At 37.7% G+C, this 13,368-nt stretch overlaps 1 protein-coding gene across 12 annotated transcripts in view; it reads left to right on the top strand.

Annotated features, from left to right (window-relative positions):
* RNF111 (ring finger protein 111) overlaps nt 1-13,368 on the top strand; it is a 93,952-nt gene that overhangs the window by 42,161 nt on the left and 38,423 nt on the right.

The raw sequence follows: 13,368 nt of genomic DNA, 5'->3' as shown, positions 1-13,368 counted from the left end.
CTGGAAATTTTATTCCAAACTACATATACCTTTTTTCCTTATATTATGATTGGAAAATCCCTTTTTCGTAGGTGTTTTGTTTTGTTTTATTTCTCATAGCTGTACACTTTATTTACAGCTTTAAAAAATGTATCCAACAGGTATATATTCATATTTTGTGACTATACTCCATACTGTATTGACTTAAGGGTTTTACAAGTGTACTCAGCTTGTAAAGATGCTCAACCCTTGGAATTGTAAAGTCCTTACACTGTGAATTATATCTAAATTCATGAATATTTCTTTTCTAAAAATAACAGTTTTTGTTATTTTATAATTTGTATATGGGAATTTTCACACTTTTAATATAAAAAAATATAAATATACAATGAACTCCTACATATTCAGAATCTAACTTCAGTTTTCAACATTCTGCTATTCTTATTTCATCTCTTACCTCTCCTTTTTTTAATGGAGAATGTCAGAACAGTTTCTGTCATCATACCATTTAATTTGTTTTATATACTACATATTTCCTACAGACTGGTGGATCTAAAAACTTGATTAGATTCAGGTTCAGTTTAGCAACATTTCCTTGGTGGTGCTGTGCACATTCTGTTGTATCACATGTTAAAATTGATAAGAGGGTTTAGATTGTGTCATCCTGATCCTTCCACCATAAAATTTCCCATTAACATTTCATAAGATACTTTTAGCAGCTTTGATGATCTTATCTAGATACATTATTTCATTAAGGGTTCTAAAATGCTGACTTTCTAATTCTGTCATTCTGTTACATTTATTAATTGAGTTCTCATAAAAGGAAGAATTTTCCCTACATCAACTAATCGATTACTCTGAAATGTAGGTCATACAGGAAAGGTAAGACGAATGCTTGAATCTTCACCTTCATTTACTATTTTTTCAGAATAAACTCTAGCAATATTTAAAGAGATTTTTCATTTTCAAGGACCATTTTGAGATCATAGATTTTGGCATAGTTGATGTGTTGTAGTCTTCTTCTTCTTTTTGATGTTCAAATAGTTTCATCTTTGACCAGTGGGAGCATTTTCAAGTTGGTCTGTGTCCTTCTGATACCACTCAAGTAAACTTTGCTAATATCCTTACTCTCTGATTTAACAAGATAGTCCAGATTCATCCTATTCATTTCCTGTCCCAAACCCGGAACTAGTCATTCCAAGTACTCCTGGTTGCTTTTTATTGAGAAATAACAAAACTGCTCATTTTTCTATTGGGTTATCATTGCTTTTCATCTTTCTTAATGCATGTAGTTTGTAAAGATTATAGAAAGATAAATAATTAATTCATGTGACTATTTCCACTGAATATTTAGGATTAGGGTTTTTATGTAAGCTTGTGTTTTACTGTTTGATCTGTTTACTCTTACATTGAAAATCTTGATTCTTAACAATATGAACTTTTATTCTATACAAACTATAAATACACAGACAAGTAAACATTCATATATGAATTTAAATGAAAATACTTACAATTATTACTAACAATAATTCTGTTGAATATAATACAAAATTTTTTCTGTGTGTTTCTTTGTTGCCCTTGGCTGGTTTTCTGTGTGGTTATGCCACCAATTTAATATGCATTTAGGATCATTTGTTTCATGGTTGCTGCAAGGTTTTATTTTTTTCTTTTAAAGGATTTGTAAAAATTTTTAGTTTTGCTTTTTAATTCTGTGAAGCACATACCTGGTTCTGAAGTCAAAATCACTGCAGACAGTGACTGCAGCCACAAAATTAAAAGACGATTGCTCCTTGGAAGCAAAGCTATGACAGACCAAGACAGGGCATTAAAAAGCAGAGACATCTCTTAGCTGAAAAAGGTCCATATAGTAAAAGCTGTAGTTTTTCCAGTAGTCGGGTATGGATGTGAGAACTGGACCATAAAGAAGGCTGAGTGCTGAAGAATTGATGCTTTTGCATTGTGGTGTTGGAGAAGACTCTTGAGAGTCCCTTGGACAGCAGGGAGATCAAACCAGTCAATCCTAAAGGAAATCAATCCTGAATATTCATTGAAGGGACTGGTGCTGAAGCTACCTGATGTGAAGAGCCAACACTTTGGAAAAGACCCTGATGCTGGGAAAGATTGAGGACAGGAGAAGAGGGAGACAGAGGATGAGATAGTTGGATGGTATCACTGACTCAATGGACGTGAGTTTGAGCAAACTCTGGGAGATAGTAAAGGTCAGGGAAGCCTGGCATGCTGCAGTCCTTGGGTCACAGAGAGTCAAACAGGACTTAGCGGCTGAACAAAATCAAAACTTTTAAATAAGATGCATTCATTGAGGTCTAGTTTTCCATCTCTGCCCTCTCTTCCTGTCTTTTTCTCACTAATAGTCATTTCACACTATTTTTGTCTTAGTTTGTTCCATTTTTCCTCTTCAAAAAGATTAGCAAATATATATATATATGTATGTGTATGTATGTTTACATACACACATCCTCCCCTCACAACATAGCTCTCTTTTTCACTTAACAATATATTCAGTTGTTAGAGTATAGAGATATAATAGAGGAATAAAAAAATAGATATGAGATGTAGGCTTTCCTACATTCCTCTGTTCATTCTTTTTCATTCCTCTTTTATTTTTTCCACAGGTCCACAGTACTTATAGTTGTATAGTTATATCCTAATTTGTTCAACCAGTCTCCTATTGATGAACATTTTGCAGACTTTTGCTATTATGAATCGGCTTGCAATGAATAGCTTTTTGTATATGTCATTTGATAGTTCATGCCATTGTATCTTTGGGATAGAATTCTAGGAGGGGATTGTTGGGTCAAAGACAAAAGAGTATGTTATTTTAAAAATATGGCCAAATTTCTCTGTGAAGATTGTAACCATTTTGGATTCATCAGCGTTGTATGAAAGTGCCTATTTCCCAAAGCCTTTCCAGCAGCATCTGTTGTCAGATTTTAATTTTTTGGTCCATTTGATAGGGAAGAAGTAGTATATCAGTGTATTTTAATTTGCATTTTTTATGAGTAATGTTTCTGTGTCTTTTCATGTATTTAAAAGTTATTTGCATTTCTTTTCTTGAGATCAGTAACTTCATTTGCCTGTTTTTCTCTCAGAATATTGGTCATTATTCCATCCATTTTTAGTAGTTTTTTATATATATATTCAGTTCAGTTCAGTTCAGTCTCTCAGTCATGTCCGACTCTCTGCCACCCCATGAATCGCAGCACACCAGGCCTTCGTGTCCATCACCAACTCCCAGGGTTCACTCAGACTCACGTCCATCGAATCAATGATGCCATCCAGCCATCTCATCCTCTGTCGTCCCCTTCTCCTCCTGCCCCCAATCCCTTCCAGCATCAGAGTCTTTTCCAATGAGTCAGCTCTTTGCATGAGGTGGCCGAAGTACTGGAGTTTCAGCTTTAGCATCATTCCTTCCAAAGAAATCCCAGGGCTGATCTCCTTCAGAATGGACTGGTTGGATCTCCTTGCAGTCCAAGGGACTCTCAAGAGTCTTCTCCAACACCACAGTTCAAAAGCATCAATTCTTCCGCGCTCAGCCTTCTTCATAGTCCAATTCTCACATGCATACATGACCACAGGAAAAACCATAGCCTTGACTAGACGAACCTTTGTTGGCAAAGTAATGTCTCTGCTTTTGAACATGCTATCTAGGTTGGTCATAACTTTCCTTCCAAGGAGTAAGCGTCTTTTAATTTCATGGCTGCAATCACCATCTGCAGTGATTTTGGAGCCCAGAAAAATAAAGTCTGACACTGTTTCCACTGTTTCCCCATCTATTTCCCTTGAAGTGATGGGACCGGATGCCATGATCTTCATTTTCTGAATGTTGAGCTTTAAGCCAACTTTTTCACTCTCCACTTTCACTTTCATCAAGAGGCTTTTGAGTTCCTCTTCACTTTCTGCCATAAGGGTGGTGTCATCTGCATATCTGAGGTTATTGATATTTCTCCTGGCAATCTTGATTCCAGCTTGTGTTTCTTCCAGTCCAGCGTTTCTCATGATGTACTCTGCATATAAGTTAAATAAACAGGGTAACAATATACAGCCTTTACGTACTCCTTTTCCTGTTTGGAAGCAGTCTGTTGTTCCATGTCCAGTTCTAACTGTTGCTTCCTGACCTGCATACAAATTTCTCAAGAGGCAGATCAGGTGGTCTGGGATTCCCATCTCTTTCAGAATTTTCCACAGTTGATTGTGATCCACACAGTCAAAGGCTTTGGCATAGTCAATAAAGCAGAAATAGTTGTTTCTCTGGAACTCTCTTGCTTTTTCCATGATCCGACATATGTTGGCAATTTGATCTCTGGTTCCTCTGTCTTTTCTAAAACCAGCTTGAACATCAGGATGTTCACGGTTCACGTACTGCTGAAGCCTGGCTTGGAGAATTTTGAGCATTACTTTACTAGCGTGTGAGATGAGTGCAATTGTGTGGTAGTTTGAGCATTCTTTGGCATTGCCTTTCTTTGGGATTGGAATGAAAACTGACCTTTTCCAGTCCTGTGGCCACTGCTGAGTTTTTCAAATTGGCTGGCATATTGAGTACAGCACTTTCACAGCATCTTCTTTCAGGATTTGAAATAGCTCAACTGGAATTCCATCACCTCCACTAGCTTTGTTCGTAGTGATGCTTTCTAAGGCCCACTTGACTTCACATTCTAGGATGTGTGGCTCTAGTTGAGTGATCACACCATCGTGATTATCTGGGTCGTGAAGATCTTTTTTGTACAGTTCTTCTGTGTATTCTTGCCACCTCTTCTTGATATCTTCTGCTTCTGTTAGGTCCATACCATTTCTGTCCTTTATTGAGCCCATCTTTGCATGAAATGTTCCCTTGGTATCTCTGATTTTCTTGAAGAGATCTCTAGTCTTTCCCATTCTGTTGTTTTCCTCTATTTCTTTGCATTGATCGCCGAGGAAGGCTTTCTTATCTCTTTTTGCTCTTCTTTGGAACTCTGCATTCAGATGTTTATATCTTTCCTTTTCTCCTTGGCTTTTCACTTCTCTTCTTTTCACAGCTATTTGTAAGGCCTCCCCAGACAGCCATTTTGCTTTTTTGCATTTCTTTTCCATGGGGATGGTCCTGATCCCTATCTCCTGTACAGTGTCACGAACCTTAGTCCATAGTTCATCAGGCACTCTATCTATCAGATCTAGGCCCTTAAATCTATTTCTCACTTCCACTGTATAATCATAAGGGATTTGATTTAGGTCATACCTAATGGTCTAGTGGTTTTCCTTACTTTCTTCAATTTCAGTCTGAATTTGGCAATAAGGAGTTCATGGTCTGAGCCACAGTCAGCTCCTGGTCTTGTTTTTGCTGACTGTATAGAGTTTCTCCATCTTTGGCTGCAAAGAATATAATCAATCTGATTTCAGTTTTGACCATCTGGTGATGTCCATGTGTAGAATCTTCTTTAGAGAGATGTATTCTGTATCACACATTTTCCTCCAGTTTGTCTTTAGTTTTTGACTCTGCAGTGTCAAAAATTGTTTTGGATTAGTCACATTTATTGACTGTTACTGTTCCTGTGTTTTTGATCATCATTAGTAAAGTTTTTCCCTCTACAAGTTTATAAAGAAACTAACCCATTTCTCTCTGGCCCCTGTATTGTTTACCTTTTTTTCCCCCCTTACAAAGCTCAGATCTATTTGATGTTTACAATGTGAAGAATGGATCCTTGTTTTCACGTGACTATCCAACTGTCCCAAACCAAACCGTTTAAAATGTTCTTTCTCCTGTTGAATTGAGATGCCACCTTTGTCATATGTTAAATTTCCTTAAGCACTTGGATCTATTTATGGAACTTTCCTACTATTCCATTGGTCAGTCTGTCTGCCCATGCACTAGAAGCACAGTTTTAATTATAGACTGTTTCTTATTTTCCTGATTATTTTCTCCTGTTTTTTCCTCCAAGTGAACGTATAATCAACTTTTTATTTGAGGATGGTGGTAGGGGGGAGACACATGATGATATATTTTTTGGAATTGTGTTTGTAGGCTAAATTAGAGTGAACTGACATCTTTAATGGAGAAGGCAATGGCACCCCACTCCAGTACTCTTGCCTGAAAATCTCATGGACTGAGAAGCCTGGTACACTGCAATCCATGGGGTCGCTAGAGTCGGACATGACTGAGCAACTTCACTTTCACTTTTCACGTTCATGCATTGGAGAAGGAAATGGCAACCCACTCCAGTGTTCTTGCCTGGAGAATCCCAGGGACGGTTGAGCCTGGTGGGCTGCCGTCTGTGGGGTCGCACAGAGTCAGACACAACTGAAGCGACTTAGCAGCAGCAGACATCTTTAAGATTTTGAGTGTTCCTATTCCAGAGTATGGAATGTCTTTTCATTTACTGAAATGTAATTTTGATCTTGCAGGGAATGTTTTATAGATTTTTTTATCAGCTTTATTGAGGTATAATTTGCCTATCATAAAATTTATCCATATTGAGTATACAGTTCAGTGACTTAGTAAACTTAGAGCTGTACAGCCATTGCCACAGTACAGTTTTAGAACATTTCCATTAATCTCAAAAGATCCCACCTGCCTGTTTACAGTTAGTCTCTGTCCTACACTTACTTCTCATACAACCTCTAATCTGCTGCTCTCTCTATAGACTTACTTTTTCAGGACATTTCATAATACTATATGTGATCTTTTGTATCTGGCTTCTTTCACTTCCCTTAGTGTTTTTGTGGTTCATCTGTGTTGTAGCAGATATCAGTAATTAATTTCATTTTGTTTTTATTTAATTCTATTCATTTTATTACTTAGTTCCTTTATAGTATGCCATTGTATTGATAAGCCACATTTTGTTTACCATTTGTCAGGTGGTGGACATTTAATTGTTTCTAGTATTTGACTATTGTAAATAATACTGTTTGTGAACATTTGGGTACAGATTCTTTGTGTATGTATATGTTTTCACTTCTTTTGAAAAGATACCCAACAAAAGCATCCCTCAGAAGAAGAGTCAAAGCTATTAAAACTTAAGTAACTTTGTGACTACAAAAGACAGGAGCAGTAGCAATGGCAACTGTAACAGGAAGATTCTTTGATAGTAACTAGCATCAGCTTGTTGAACATGCATTGCATTATGATATATTTTATGTAAAGAGTCTGAGTTCAGATTTGGAATTAGGTGTTAATTCCAAGTGTTGCTTATGTTTGTTCGACAAGTCATTTAAACTTTTTAGGTTTTAGTTTCTTATGGAGCTAGACACGTAGAATATTAAACATGGGACAGAGTATGCGCTCACAAATTGGAAGCTCTTGTTATTGGCATCATACCAGACTTAAGACACAGGGAAACGAAAATAACAAGTTATATGGAGGGATTCCCGAAGAAGTCTGCTAGAGCAACCGTTGTTTTTGTTACCATTGTTACACTATCCAGGTTGTTACATTTTATTTTTCTCATGAAGTACAAATAAAATAAGTAATCTTAAATAGCTAAATCACCTGCAGTCCCATCACTTTTAGTTACACTAAAGTTTCTTGTCATTTAATATTTCTACGTGTAAAAGACAACAAAAATGAAATTGGTCTGATAAGAAGTGACCTGTTGATTGTTTTAAAGCTTTATTAGGGTTAACTTCATAACTTCAGGGATATTTCCTTTAAATTTTGTTTTAAATAATAGTCATTCTAAAGATACCCATATCTTGCCTAATTGTGATAGTTATTTAGTTGCATGATTTTTGTGTAGTGTATTCAAGTAATGCTTATAAAGGTTCTTTTTGGAAAAATTACATTTAACCAAACAGTGCCTAAATAAGTTACTTATATAACTTTTAGTTATACAGCCTCTATATTCATAAAAAATGATACAAATTAAATTTTAATACACTAGCAAAGCTAGCTTTGTATCATTTATCATTGGAACTGATGTTTGACTTTGCTTAACTACCTGAAAGGTGTTTAATATTACCTGTCAGGCTGCAGTCCATGGGGTTGCAAAGAGTGGGACACAACTTGGTGATTGAACAACAACGTTAGGTGATTTCTTTACAGGCTTGTAAAGAAATTTCATATATACATACCATAGAGGGAGATCACCAATAAAGTTGATATGCAGATGTAGCTTTTCTCCATGTAAAATGGTAATGTCTACTTGATAGGTTAAAATAAGGGAGTTGGTTTTTTTTTTTTTAATCCATGGTGTTTTATTTTTATATATTATACTTTTAGTTCTAAATATATGATTGCTGGGAGCTTTTATCTTACTCTTTATCATGTATGAGATTATGAAGAATTAGAAAAGTAATTTGGAAATTGAATTGAGAATATTAAGTAGATACTTAAGTGCTGCCATTTTGTTGTTCTCTGTGTATAAGATATTTATGATGTTAAAAATACATTTAGGTACTTCCCTGGTGGTCCAGTGGCTATAAGACTCTGCCCTTGCAATGCAGGGGGCCTGGATTTGATCCCTGTCAGGGAACGACATCCCACATGCTGCAAATAAAGGATCCTGCATGCCTCATTTAAGACCTGGTGCAGCTAAATAAATAAATTTAAACAATTAAAAAAAAAAAGAGAAGGCATCTCCTGGTTTCCCAAATGTAAAACAAACAAAACAAGCAAACCAGAAACAAACAAAAAAAACCATTTGACTTGAACATGTCTATGAGTGTAGACTTTAGAACTTAGAAACTACTTTAAAATTTTGCACATCTCATAGTTTTTAAATCTTATTTTTTTTCTATTTAGTGGATAGAACAATTTATATGTATTCCAAAATAAAATGTTATGGAATATTTTTAAAATAACTATTTCTCCAATCATAACGTCTTTCATTGCCTCTGATTTACTAGTGCCTGCTTTGTTATCCTCTTTGGAGTATCAGTATCAGAGAATATGTTATATATCTAATCATGGACTTGTAACCTCCTCCAAATACTGGCCAGCTTTTGAAGTAGTACGGATATTTGATGATAGAGCTATATTACAGATGAAATTCCAGGATGTCTAGGAATGGTGCCTCAGGTAAAGGAATGTAGACTGTGTAAATTCCACACTGAGAAAAAAATTGAGCCATTTGTTATCATGTGGTAAGCAAGCATTCTGTCAAAACAGGATAAAATTGAATATAACTATCAATGGAATACCAACATACTAGTAGAAAATACAATGAGAAAAAGGTAACGTGTGCAAAAGCAGCAAAGGGAATAAACTGTCTAAGAATAATCTCAATAGGAGTACATTTGGCTTCTCTGAAGAAACTTTGTAACTTTGTAAACTTACGTAACTTTATACAATTACATTTATAATCAAACCATATTCTCCGTTTTTTTAGGGGTTTATAAATATGATATTGGTAGATGTCAAGATAGGATCTTGGATGGAAGTATGTATGTTTTAGAGATATCAGGGCTTTTAAAGTGATGTCTAATGCCACTGCTGCTGCTGCTAAGTCGCTTCAGTCGTGTCCAACTCTGTGCAACCCCACAGACAGCAGCCCACCAGGCTCCCCCGTCCCTGGGATTCTCCAGGCAAGAACACTGGAGTGGTTTGCCATTTCCTTCTCCAATGCATGAAAGTGAAAAGTCAAAGTGAAGTCGCTCAGTCGTGTCCGACCCTCAGTGACCCCATGGACTGCAGCCTTCCAGGCTCCTCCATCCATGGGATTTTCCAGGCAACAGTACTGGAGTGGGGTGCCACTGCTCCACTCCAAATCTCAGGAATTTTTCTCTCCCCTTGATTTATAATCCTGAAAAATAATTAAGAAAACCTGAATGTACTAGGTATCAAAATAGAATAATTTTAGTCTTTTCATCATATGGTGTTGGGACAGTTATAGATCTACATGCTCAGAAGGTGAATTTAGACCTTTTATATCATGTTAGATACAGAGATTAACAAAATGGATCGCAGACATACATGTTAAGAGCTAAATTACACAATTGCTAAAGCAACATACAAATACTCAGTCACCTTTGGTTATGCAGAGGTTTGTTTAAACAGTCACCAAAAATGTGATCCATTAAAGAAATTGCTGACTTGGTGTTTCATCAAAATGAAAGACTTCTCTTCTTTTTAATTTTGTTTATTTTTTAATTGAAGGATAATTGCTTTACAGAATTTTGTTTTCTGTAAAACCTCAACATAAATTAGCTATAGGTATACATATATCCCCTCCCTCTTGAACCTCGCTCCCATCTCCATCCCCATCCCACCTCTAGGTTGATACCGAACCCCTGTTTGAGTTTCCTGAGACACACAGCAAGTTTCTGTGGCTGTCTGTTGTGCATGTGGTAATATAAGTTTCCGTGTTACTCTTTCCATACATCCTACCCTCTCCTCCCTTCTCCCCATGTCTGTAAGTCTGTTCTCTATGTCTATCTCTCCATTCAGATCAGATCAGATCAGTCACTCAGTCGTGTCCGACTCTTCGCAACCCCATGAATTGCAGCACGCCAGGCCTCCCTGTCCATCACCAACTCCCGGAGTTCACTGAGACTCACGTCCATCGAGTCAGTGATGCCATCCAGCCATCTCATCCTCTGTCGTCCCCTTCTCCTCTTGCCCCCAATCCCTCCCGGCATCAGAGTCTTTTCCAATGAGTCAACTGTTCGCATGAGGTGGCCCAAGTACTGGAGTTTCAGCTTTAGCATCATTCCTTCCAAAGAAATCCCAGGGCTGATCTCCTTCAGAATGGACTGGTTGGGTCTCCTTGCAGTCTGATGGACTCTCAAGAGTCTTCTCCAACACCACAGTTCAAAAGCATCAATTCTTCCGCGCTCAGCCTTCTTCACAGTCCAACTCTCACATCCATACATGACCACAGGAAAAACCATAGCCTTGACTAGACGAACCTTTGTTGGCAAAGTAATGTCTCTGCTTTTGAACATGCTATCTAGGTTGGTCATAACTTTCCTTCCAAGGAGTAAGCGTCTTTTAATTTCATGGCTGCAGTCACCATCTGTAGTGATTTTGGAGCCCAGAAAAATAAAGTCTGACACTGTTTCTACTGTTTCCCCATCTATTTCCCATGAAGTGATGGGACGGATGCCATGATCTTAGTTTTCTGAATGTTGAGCTTTAAGCCAACTTTTTCACTCTCCACTTTCACTTTCATCAAGAGGCTTTGGAGTTCCTCTTCACTTTCTGCCATAAGGGTGGTGTCATCTGCATATCTGAGGTTATTGATATTTCTCCCGGCAATCTTGATTCCAGCTTGTGTTTCTTCCAGTCCAGCGTTTCTCATGATGTACTCTGCATATAAGTTAAATAAGCAGGGTGACAATATACTTGTTGTTAACAAGTATAACAACATATATAAAAAAGGAGCCTTGATGTACTCCTTTTCCTATTTGGAACCAGTCTGTTGTTCCATGTCCAGTTCTAACTGTTGCTTCCTGACCTGCATACAAATTTCTCAAGAGGCAGATCAGGTGGTCTGGGATTCCCATCTCTTTCAGAATTTTCCACAGTTGATTGTGATCCACACAGTCAAAGGCTTTGGCATATTCAATAAAGCAGAAATAGATGTTTTTCTGGAACTCTCTTGCTTTTTCCATGATCTAGCGGATGTTGGCAATTTGATCTCTGGTTCCTCTCTCTTTTCTAAAACCAGCTTGAACATCAGGAAGTTCAAGGTTCACATATTGCTGAAGCCTGGCTTGGAGAATTTTGAGCATTACTTTCCTAGCGTGTGAGATGAGTGCAATTGTGCGGTAGTTTGAGCATTCTTTGGCATTGCTTTTTTCGGGATTGGAATGAAAACTGACCTTTTCCAGTCCTGTGGCCACTGCTGAGTTTTCCAAATTGGCTGGCATATTGAGTACAGCACTTTCACAGCATCATCTTTCAGGATTTGGAATAGCTCAACTGGAATTCTATCACCCCCACTAGCTTTGTTCGTAGTGATGCTTTCTAAGGCCCACTTGACTTCACATTCTAGGATGTCTGGCTCTAGGTGAGTGATCATACCATCGTGATTATCTGGGTCGTGAAGATCTTTTTTGTACAGTTCTTCTGTGTATTCTTGCCATCTCTTCTTAATATCTTCTGCTTCTGTTAGGTCCATACCATTTCTGTCCTTTATCGAACCCATCTTTGCATGAAATGTTCCTTTCGTATCTCTGATTTTCTTGAAGAGATCTGTGGTCTTTCCCATTCTGTTGTTTTCCTCTATTTCTTTGCATGATCGCTGAAGAAGGCTCTTATCTCTTCTTGTTCTTCTTTGGAACTCTGCATTCAGATGTTTATATCTTTTCTTTTCTCCTTGGCTTTTCGCTTCTCTTCTTTTCACAGCTATTTGTAAGGGCTCCCCAGACAGCCATTTTGCTTTTTTGCATTTCTTTTCCATGGGGATGGTCTTGATCCCTATCTCCTGTACAGTGTCACGAACCTCATTCCATAGCTCATCAGGCACTCTATCTATCAGATCTAGGCCTTTAAATCTATTTCTCACTTCCACTGTATAATCATAAGGGATTTGATTTAGGTCATACCTGAATGGTCTAGTGGTTTTCCCTACTTTCTTCAATTTCAGTCTGAATTTGGCAATAAGGAGTTCATGATCTGAGCCACAGTCAGCTCCTGGTCTTGTTTTTGCTGACTGTATAGAGTTTCTCCATCTTTGCCTGCAAAGAATATAATCAGTCTGATTTCGGTGTTGACCATCTGGTGATGTCCATGTATAGAGTCTTCTCTTGTGTTGTTGGAAGAGAGTGTTTGTTATGACGAGTTCATTTTCTTGGCAAAACTCTATTAGTCTTTGCCCTGCTTCATTGCGTATTCCAAGGCCAAATTTGCCTGTTACTCCAGGTGTTTCTTGACTTCCTACTTTTGCATTCCAGTCCCCTATAGTGAAAAGGACATCTTTTTTGAGTGTTAGTTCTAAAAGCTCTTGTAGGTCTTCATAGAACTGTTCAACTTCAGCTTCTTCAGCAGTACTGGTTGGGGCATAGACTTGGATTACTGTGATATTGAATGGTTTGCCTTGGAAACGAACAGAGATCATTCTGTCATTTTTGAGATTGCATCCAAGTACTGCATTTCGGACTCTTTTGTTGACCATGATGGCTACTCCATTTCTTCTGAGGGATTCCTGCCCGCAGTAGTAGATATAATGATCATCTGAGTTAAATTCACCCATTCCAGTCCATTTCAGTTCGCTGAATCCTAGAATGTTGACATTCACTCTTGCCATCTCCTGTTTGACCACTTCCAATTTGCCTTGATTCATGGACCTGACATTCCAGGTTCCTATGGAGTATTGCTCTTTACAGCATTGGACCTTGCTTCTATCACCAGTCACATCCACAGCTGGGTATTCTTTTTGCTTTGGCTCTGTCCCTTCATTTTTTCTGGAGTTGTTTCTCCACTGATCTCCAGTAGCATATTGGGCACCTACTGACCGG

This window comes from Bos taurus, chromosome 10 (genome assembly GCF_002263795.3).
Source record: "Bos taurus isolate L1 Dominette 01449 registration number 42190680 breed Hereford chromosome 10, ARS-UCD2.0, whole genome shotgun sequence".
Taxonomy (NCBI): Eukaryota; Metazoa; Chordata; class Mammalia; order Artiodactyla; family Bovidae; genus Bos; species Bos taurus.
The sequence above is the reverse complement of the archived record's forward strand: the minus strand, read 5'-3'. Positions and strand labels throughout refer to the sequence as shown.